The following is a 10,000-nucleotide window of genomic DNA, read 5'->3' as shown; positions in this document are numbered from 1 at the left end:
TGTCTGACTGTCCACCTGCAGTGTTTTCAGGAGTCTGTGCCAAACACACGTCGCATGCATCTTGGTTTGCCATCTCTCTCTCTCTCTCTCTCTCTCTCTCTCTCTCTCTCTCTCTCTCTCTCTCTCTCTCTCTCTCTCTCTCGCATGCGGGTGACACACGTTAACAAGAAGCCCTTGTTTTCCTCAACAAAGCAATCATTGGTAGATTGATCTGATCCCTGGATTACTGCTGGCACTGCAGGACTATGACAGCTTATTTTCCCCCGAGCCTCCTTCCATGGAACGCCACTGATTACATCTGACCAATGGCATCTGCTTATAGGCAGATGTGGTAATTGGCTGATTGGTCCACTCAATAGACGTAAGTAATGGCCTTCTTCATTGGTCCATTTATCATGCCAGATGGGGGGTGGGTGGTAGAGAGGTGGGGTAGGATGAAAGGGACGGGTTTGTACTGCTCAAGGGCAGCCATTAGCCTCGGTTGCTAGGTTTTAACCTTACCACTTGCTAACAGTGACCCCCAAACAATGAGGAGGTGCAAATAGATTAATCAATAGGTATTAGTGTAAACGTGCCCAGTGTTATTAATGGGTGAACTGTACCAAATGGTGCATAGGCAGTTAAGATATAGCTAAGCAGCAGCCTTGAGCAGTACTGTATCCTCATAATAAATGCCGTAAATAAGGATTCCCCTATAGACTTCACTGCAGGAGTCCCTGACTAACACTGAGCACGTAAATCAACAAGGACCGAAAGATGTGACGACAGCATCAAAAATATAAAAAAATCACTATTTTTCCTTTTTTATACAAAAAATGGAAATGTGACTATCCTCTCTCCCTCACCTAGCTCCTTTATTCACTCCCACCTCAGGGGAAAACAAACTCCACAGTATCAACAAAAAAGCAAAGAAAAAAAAACAGGCAGAAAGTTTTTTTCCCTGTTATTTTTTTCCACTTCATTCTTTTTATTCACACGTACCAACAGTTCTTCAGAGAGCCCATCTGACTTTGAGACAGGAGTCGCTTGTTTTCTGTCTCCCATGTGAGTCGTGCTCGGACGCCTATGCTTCTCACCCAAACCGTGAGGTTATTTTAGCGTGCAAGAAGTTCTGCCAAAAGTTGACTCAATCAACAGGTTTTTCGGTTATTTATGGCCAGCAGTGAAGCCGACAGGGCAGGAGAGAGGGCCCAGGGAGAAAGGGGCCCAGAATTGGGTCCTAATGATAGGCCTACTGTAAACTGGATCGGGGGTCCTTTTAGACTACTTTGTCCTGTAGGCATACCCAGCCAAAGCTATCAGTGGCCCTGATGGCCACCCTTGGGGAGAACAAGTAAAAACTCACTCTTTCAAATTTCTCTTCTTTTTTTTTTTTTTTTTTAAGGATTTTTTTGTTTTCTGAGGGAGTCTGTTTATGTGTCACGCACAGTCTTCACACTCTAAATAAACATGGCGTTGCACAAAGGGAATACTGCTGAAAATGGCATCACAACCCAGCAGGTTGAACCCCCTTGTGAGTCAACGCAGTCAATTTCTTTTACATTTTCTTTTATATCATACATCTTACGTAGCATTTTTCCCCGAGCAGGCTTTTTTTTATTCGTCTTTTTTGGCAATGGCGTACCTCATTATGTTAACAGAGGGCAAGGCCCAGAGGGCATCAAATGCGCTTGTTCATTTTTGTGTACGAGCCTGTGCAGAGGGGAGATTTTTCTTGAGTCTCTCAAGAACAAACAATAATGCTGCTATCTTGGCTAGAACTTCAAACAAGTGTGTGCTTTCCTCAAATGAATTCCCAAGGTCATCCTGAGTGCTAGAAGAAGTGCAGCACAAAATAGACTTCAAGAAAGCCTCTCACTTACATGCACGGTGTACAGCAGTGGTCGGCAAATAGGGGCCCACGGGCCATTTCTGGCCCGCCATCTATTCTGCCTGGCCCACGAGATATTAATTTGATGTATTCTTTTTTTTTTTTCTAAGGGCATACATAGGCTACAGCAATTCCATACATTTTGAAACATTTTTTGAGGTATAGATGATAGTCCTAAAGTGACAGTGGTTCCTGACATGAACGGCAGGAATTCCATGTCTTTTTCAGTAAAATATCCTTTACATTTAAATAAGAACTACCCCAATGAAGTACAAGTAATTGAGTTTTACCTTTTGTCACTGAATCCGGCCTACTGGTGGTGTGGTAATGTGTGTTTGATACATGTAGTTACTGACACATTAGCCTACTACAAAATTGTGGTTACGACTGTGATACATGTACATATATTCCACTCGCTCTCAACCTGCTCGCTCGCCTCGAGTGGTGACGTAGCATCGTTTCCCGGTGAAATTAGCTTAGCTTAGCAAATGAAGTGGTCAAACAACCGTCTCTCTTAAATCACAAACACTGTATGTACAAATAAAAATGGTGAAACAGGAGCGAATATATTGGTCTCCTTAACCCAAGTGTAATTTATTTCAAAACCATCTGTGAAAAACGATCGGCAGATTTGACACCACCGAAATCAAAACAGCCTCCATTTTAAATATCCCAGTACTGCTGATGATGCAAGTGACGTCACGGCGTTGAAAGCTCTCCCATTGGTTAACGCTTCGCGGTGCCGCTACTTTTTTCAGCCAAGCTCAACTTTATCGTCTCGCTCGCCAACCGCCCGCCATCCTCGCTTCCCTACGTCACCACCTCTCGCCTGGCTGCCGCGTCCCAACGGAAAATAATGGAACTCCATGCTTCTACCGCGTTTGTAGCGCCCATGTAAATCAGGCGTTAGAGTGTCTCAGGTGCTTCCCAAACCGCCTTTTTTAGCCACCTTCGACATGAGACTGGGAAAATACATTGAAAAGAATTAGGCACTGAATATTACCAATAAATTGGTCATAAAGTTGTTGAGGGGTGATCATGAAACTCAATCTGTAACTATTTGGGATCATTTTACTCCTAAATGCAATGAGATTGGTTCTAGATATCAATAACGCACAATAATTTGCTAACAACTGTAGCAGTAACTTTTTTGACCATTTCCTGCACAGTGCACCTTTAACCACTCAGAGAACCACATAGTTCACAGAGAATCATGATCCTGTACCACGACTAGTGTTTTGCAAAAAGGCAAATGAGAGGAGTCTCCAGAGACCAGCCAACCATGAGTAACAGTGCCAAAATGGCAATGAGGCTAGGCAAAATAGTGTACATCTAACCTCAAAAGATGAGGTGCTAAAGCAAGATGAGTGTATTTCTACATGGAAGTATGTCAAGCAAATAGAAAATTAAGAGTCACTGAGATTTTTCTTAAACTTAAATACAGAAACAATTGATACACAAGGGGCAAACAACAGATGCTATTAGGATGCGTATGTCTCATAACAAGGAATAAGCTGCCAGCCAATGAGGCCAGTGACACCGAAAGTAGTACGAGCCACGGCCAAGCTTTAGCTTTTAGCTTTAGCTTTAGCTTTATAAAACGGTTGGCAGGTGCTAGTGTCAAGCCCCGGTACCAGGCTCAGGCCCAGGCTTAGGCTGCCTACACACCACTGAGTTCTGGCCTGCGCTCCTCTCCGCTCCCCTCTCTTGGTGAGGTGTAAATGTAAACGGCGTTGTCTGGCACGTCATCATGAGAAGGGGCTTCCCACACACACCATCACACACATGCACGAACATGCACGCACGCACACACACACATGCACACACACACACACACACACACACACACACACACACACACACACACACACACACACACACACACACACACACACTGACACACACACACAGCGGGCGCTGACACATACACCATGGCTGAGATAATTATAAAGGCATTTGTGTCATGCAAACGATGCGGCGACCTCATTGCGCTCCATGTTACCGGGCCTGCCTTTGAAATTACGATCGCAAGGTCGCAGCTCAATGGCACTCCCCGGCCTGACATTTAATTGTTTTGATTAAACTTTTATGCCAGGCAATCTCTCTCTCTCTCTCTCTCTCTCTCTCTCTCTCTCTCTCTCTCTCTCTCTCTCTCTCTCTCTCTCTCTCTCTCTCTCTCTCTCTCTCTCTCTCTCTCTGTCTCCCTCTCTCTTTCTTTCTGTCATTCTGTCTCTCTGTCTCTTGCATTCTATCTTGTTCGCTCTTTCTTTCTTTCTTTCTCTCTTACTGACTCTCCCCCCCCCTCTCTCTCTTTCTCTTTCTATCTCTCTCTCCCTCTCTGCCCCTCTTTCTCTCTCTCTCTCTCTCTCTCTCTCTCTCTCTGTCTCTCTCTCTCTCTCCCGCCCTCTCTCCCTCTGTTGTTGTTGATGGTGCTCGGGAATCAATTGAATAATAAAGTGTGTGCGCTTCTTAATTGAATATGGAAATCGGATGTTGTGTTTATTATTTTGCATGCGCGGGGCTCCCGGTTGCTTATGGTTGTGTTTGGGTGACAGGGCCGGGGCGATTCATCACCGCACGTTTTAATGAGGGAGCGGGGTGGCGGGCGGGCGGGCGTATCGCAAGCAAGGCAGCGAAACCAGAGGAGCATTGTTTCGCTAAGTAATTCATTCAGTAATGCACTTACTTATTCCGCCGTCTGATTTATAGCGTCTCACGTACAGTTGGGGGAAGTGTAATTACTGCTTAATTGTGCTGTGATCAATATAAACATATTTTAATCCTGCTTCCCTGACTATGTTTTTGAACATGAATACGCTATCGGGTGTCGTTTCTTACACAACACAACATCACCGACCGCACCCAACAACGTGACGGGAAACGTATCAATGGGCTTAAGTACAAGGCGACCGTCTCACTTAACCAAGAATGGATGCACTGTAGACCTGTTCAAAAAAAACTTTTTTTGTCATTTTAAAGCCAATTGCTGTGATTCCCATTCTCCAAGGTGTGAAATGGCCAGATATAAAATTATTTTGATTTTGGACCATGGGAAGACCTGCCTCAAGAGCCATAAAGTTTCAATGTTTATTTTAATCAAAAACGCCTGACATTTGGCCCCATTTTGCCTAATAACTTCACAGCCATTTGTCATAGAGCATTGTGGGTGGTGTCACCTGAAAGCAAAATTTCCTTTCAGATGATACCCAATATGTCAGTATCATGCACAGTTTTAGCTGACTTTAAAGCAGAAATGTGTTAAATTTAGGCAAATTTTGGTGGTTTCAGCTCAAACAATACTCAATTGGACCCTAGAAAGGTTTATTAATTCACCTAAGTATAGTGCCAAATTGAAGTCTGAAAGAAAATATATTTCCTAACATTTCATATATTGCCAGTGACACATCCTGAACTGTCAGAACACAATATATAAAGTCGTGATCTCTTGCTTACTCTTCCTGTGCTGTCGGAACACAATATTGGCCTAATGGATCCTGATTTTGTTGGTTTGCCCACCAATAAATTATCAATCTGTAATTTTAATATTAGGTGTATTCTAACATGGAAAGATAGAATATCAAAAAGCAAATCCAGAAAGTAGCTTAAAAGAATATATATTAGGAATTTATTTCTATTACATTGAGGGAGATAGGTATTTGATCCCCTCCTAACCATTAAAGAGTTCTGGTCTCACAGATCAGATGGGCACTTCCAATCAACTTGTCATCTGAATTCAAGACACCTGAAAATAGTCAGCTGACTTAAAAAGTCTCCCGTTGATAGAAATGGTGAACGAATCAGACACAAAACTCTTCAAACATGGTAAAGAGCCAGAAGCTGTAAAAAGATGTTCGTGATGTTAGCTTGTGGACCTGAACATGGGTGGAATGGACAAAAACACAAGTCAGAGTGTTTCAGTAAACAGCACCAACAGCTGTGTCCTTAAGAAATATAAAAACAACTGCTGATCTACCTCAGTCTTAGGGTGCAATCAAAACACAGTCAAAATATCAGGCTTATACTAAGCATAAAACATAAAGCCAGACTATTGTAGCCTCATAATGTCCACACTTCCACAGTGGAATGCTGTAATAGTTGTTGAAAAGACATACCATACTATTACCTTACTACTTACCAAAGACTACCATAGTACTACACTACTATTACATTACACAGAGCCTATAGTGATACATTACGACTTGGTCATTGCCAACAGTAAATGTATGCTGTTGTCTTATGTGGTATGTCTTTTCTTATGTCCCAAAGGTGTGTGTGTGTGTGTGTGTGTGTGTGTGTGTGTGTGTGTGTGTGTGTGTGTGTGTGTGTGTGTGTGTGTGTGTGTGTGTGTGTGTGTGTGAGTGCTGTGTGTGTGTGTGTGTGTGTGTGTGTGTGTGTGTGTGTGTGTGTGTTGCATTGTCAATAAACCATGGATGAATGGATGTCAGCCATTGTAGTCATGGACTGTTTCAGCTGCCACTATCTGGCAAGCAACAGGATAGAAGCCATGGCAAAACAGCTATTTTTTACCAGATAATAAGACAGATGAACTCAAGAGAAGATCAGCAGAACACACACACACACACACACACACACACACACACACACACACACACACACACACACACACACACACACACACACACACACACACACACACACACACACACACACTCTCACACACACCCACACACCCACACACACACACACACACACACACACACACACACACACACACACACACACACACACACACACACACACACACACACACACACACACACACACACACACACACCTTAAACTTCATTATCATGTATAATAAGTGTGCTAAGTATACAAAGTGTGCAGACATTGAACTTTATTTTCATAGTGTTTTTGTCCTTTTGTCCTGTACCTTCTCATGGGAGAATTTCAGATGATGAGTTGTTTGGAAGTGCCCAACTGGGCTGTGGAACCAGAAGTCTTACAGTTTTTTTCAATTGCTAACAAGCTTTTGTCAAATCTTCAGCGACATTTGCAAAACTCTTACAGTATTTGCCTACTGCTTGAACACTATAGGCTAATGCTTAGACCCAAATAGCATATTGTTAAGTTGTTGGTAACATAACTTAAACACAGTGTGCCGTACCTTAAACAAAAGTTCTGCTTAACACTGTTGTAGCAATTCAGCAACACACATTTTGCTTTATGCTACACACTTGCTCATGGTCACTGCACACTTTTTCCTTCATAAGACACTCCATTAAAACATGAACACTCCTCATATCATTGGGAAAACACATCTGCTAAAAAAACAAAACACACTGGATGTATGACAAGATTTAGGCACCAACAATAAAACACATGCTTTCAAAATTAACCACTATTCTACCAGTTACAAAGTTGCATTCTTTATATTACATTGCACTTTATTTTGCATTTATTTGTTTTACTTTGATTGCTTCTTTGCTAAATTCACACCTTCCTACACTCAAACAAAACAACAACTAGCACAACGGTACTAAAGAGTAGAATATGGAGTATGGCATTGACTGACTCACGTTCTGTAAAACTACCCTGATGCCAGGAGTAACCTTTTGTCTTCATCATCACATGTTAGATATGAACATGATAGTTTGTAGAAATACACGTAATAGTGTAATTTTCAGAACACCACCAAGCAAACACTTGAGCAAAATGACTGAACACTTTTGATGACGTCATGTAGTCAGCTGCATATTGTGTTATATACTTTTGATGACGTCATGTAGTCAGCTGCATATTGTGTTTGGAAATGTATTGTACTTTGTTACAGTAAGAATACCTCATATCCATACCCAAACAAACAAAGTATATTGACTATGTTTTTCATTACAGCATGTTGACGTCAATCACATATTTATTTCATATTTAACAGTAGATGTTTGAAAATTTGTGAATATATACCCAATACACAAACAAATGGTCCATAAGCTCACCTAGCCTACACACTGTTGTGTTGAGAGTGATGTACAGTTTAAGATATATTTTGCTTTGTTTAATGTCCTGTACTGTAAGGTGCAGTTATGTAATGTACAGTATTGAATTATGGGGTCTTGTGAATTATGTACATTCTGTGAGTCTGAATAGACTGTCACAAAAAGAAAGACTGCTGTGTTTTGTATAAAGTAGACAGCTGTTTTCACATTGATCTGATTTGTTTTCTCATTTGGTGCTGGTGTGTGTCTTTTGACATGAAAGTGAGGTTTTGACAAAAGATTATTACGTTTTTATGGCAATGTTAAGGTTTTGATAGTAGAGTTTCATGTCGACATGTATGTGAAGGGTTTATCTCCAAGTGTTGAGAGTAATTGGCTTGTGTGTAGAGTTTTGACTCTATGAGCCAAATTTTGCTAATTGTGTGCAAGCAATCGGCAAAAACTGTAATACAGTTAACACACCAAGGGCTTTCCATTGCCATGCAGTTGACACGTTATATGCCTTTTTCACACAATTAGCAGTCAATGAATGCATTTCTAAAATTCAAAAAATTCCTTTACATACAGGATAACCACAGCAACAAAACAATGTATCTTTTATGGCTTATTTTCAAATGCTTTCACACAGTGTGTCAAAACTGGAAATACAACATCCAAATCCTTACTTCAGTAAAAAGGCATTTGCATGACACTAGCAAGAGTATGGTAAACAGATTATTGATAAAAGTGGAAGAAAACCCTCCAATTATGTTTGCTTTTATTGAGTTTTTGACAACAGTTTTTACAGTAAAAAATCGGTCTCAAAATCACAGAATGAAAATGCTTTTGCAACAGTTGGAAATAACTGTTTGTTTATGAGAAGAATGTCTATAGGCCTAACAAAATCTTTATGTAATTCATGTTGATGTAAAATTACCGTATCATGTTTAGAAATTGTATTTATCACTCTATAACACATCTGCCGAGATTGGTATAAATTACAGTAAATACAGTAAACATGGCAAGGTATTATAGATTCAGTAATTTCAGGGCCGGTTCTAGTCCATTTGCCCTTGGGAAGCACCCCCATTCCTTTTGTGGATTTTCAAAATTAGCATCTGTAAACACAGTATCTTCAATTGTATCCGAGATCTACTGTCCTACATATACTGAGTGGCTATGAATATCATTGACAGCATTGTCAGTGTAAGGTTTACTGTAATGTTTTGATGTTTTTTAATGTCTCACAGTAATGTTCTAATTCTTTGGGACTTTCAGGCTTTATCCTCCCAAGACATTTGGCACCCTAGGCAACCGTCTTGTTTGTGCTTTACTGTAATGTGTATTTGTTTCATGATATTTTGTTCACTTTCTGTAAGTAACATTGGAATTTTATATGTTCTATCATACTATAAACAGTATATGTACTGTACCTCCTGTAGTTAACAGTAAAAAAAAAAATGTGTCTTACTGGAATCATCTTGAATGTCAACAACATATGAGGTCACAGTCCTGTTGCATTTGGAAATTTAGTGCAAGCAGTGAATTGCATAATTTAAATGCATGCAATAGGCTACATGTAAAACTGAAACATAAAAGTCTATGCAACTTTTGTAATGTTCTCAATAGCCAGTGTTTTGAAGTCTTGTGTTATTTGATTGACTCAATGTACCTTGTGAAATGACAACAAGTGTTATTTTTTGACAGATGTATTTCATTTTGAGCCATATATCTAGTGTTTTGGTAAAGTGAGTGTGTACAGAAAAAGATGTGATCTATTTTGAAATGAGTACTTTGTGTATATTTAACAGTGTGTGCTTTTGAGAAGAAAATTAAATGTTTGGCCAATTGCGCTTGGTTGGTGGTTGTCTGTGTTAAGAGTTTAGAAAAAGTATCCAAAGTATGGGTAAGCGCTTGTTAGCGATTGAAAAAAACTGTAATGGTTACCAGGGGATCAAATGCCTTTCTCCCTCAGTGTAATAGAAATCAATACATATTTTTTAAAGTTACTTTTTACTTTGCTTTTTGATATTCTATGTTTCCATGTTAGAAAACACCTACTATTAAAATTATAGACTGATAATTTCTTTGTGGGCAAACCAACAAAATCAGATCCATTAGGCCAATATTGTATTCCGACAGCACAGGAAGAGTAAGCAAGAGATCACGACTTTATATATTGTGTTCTGACAGT

The sequence above is a fragment of the Engraulis encrasicolus genome, chromosome 21 (genome assembly GCF_034702125.1).
Source record: "Engraulis encrasicolus isolate BLACKSEA-1 chromosome 21, IST_EnEncr_1.0, whole genome shotgun sequence".
In the NCBI taxonomy this organism is placed as follows: Eukaryota; Metazoa; Chordata; class Actinopteri; order Clupeiformes; family Engraulidae; genus Engraulis; species Engraulis encrasicolus.
This window is presented reverse-complemented; position numbering follows the sequence as displayed.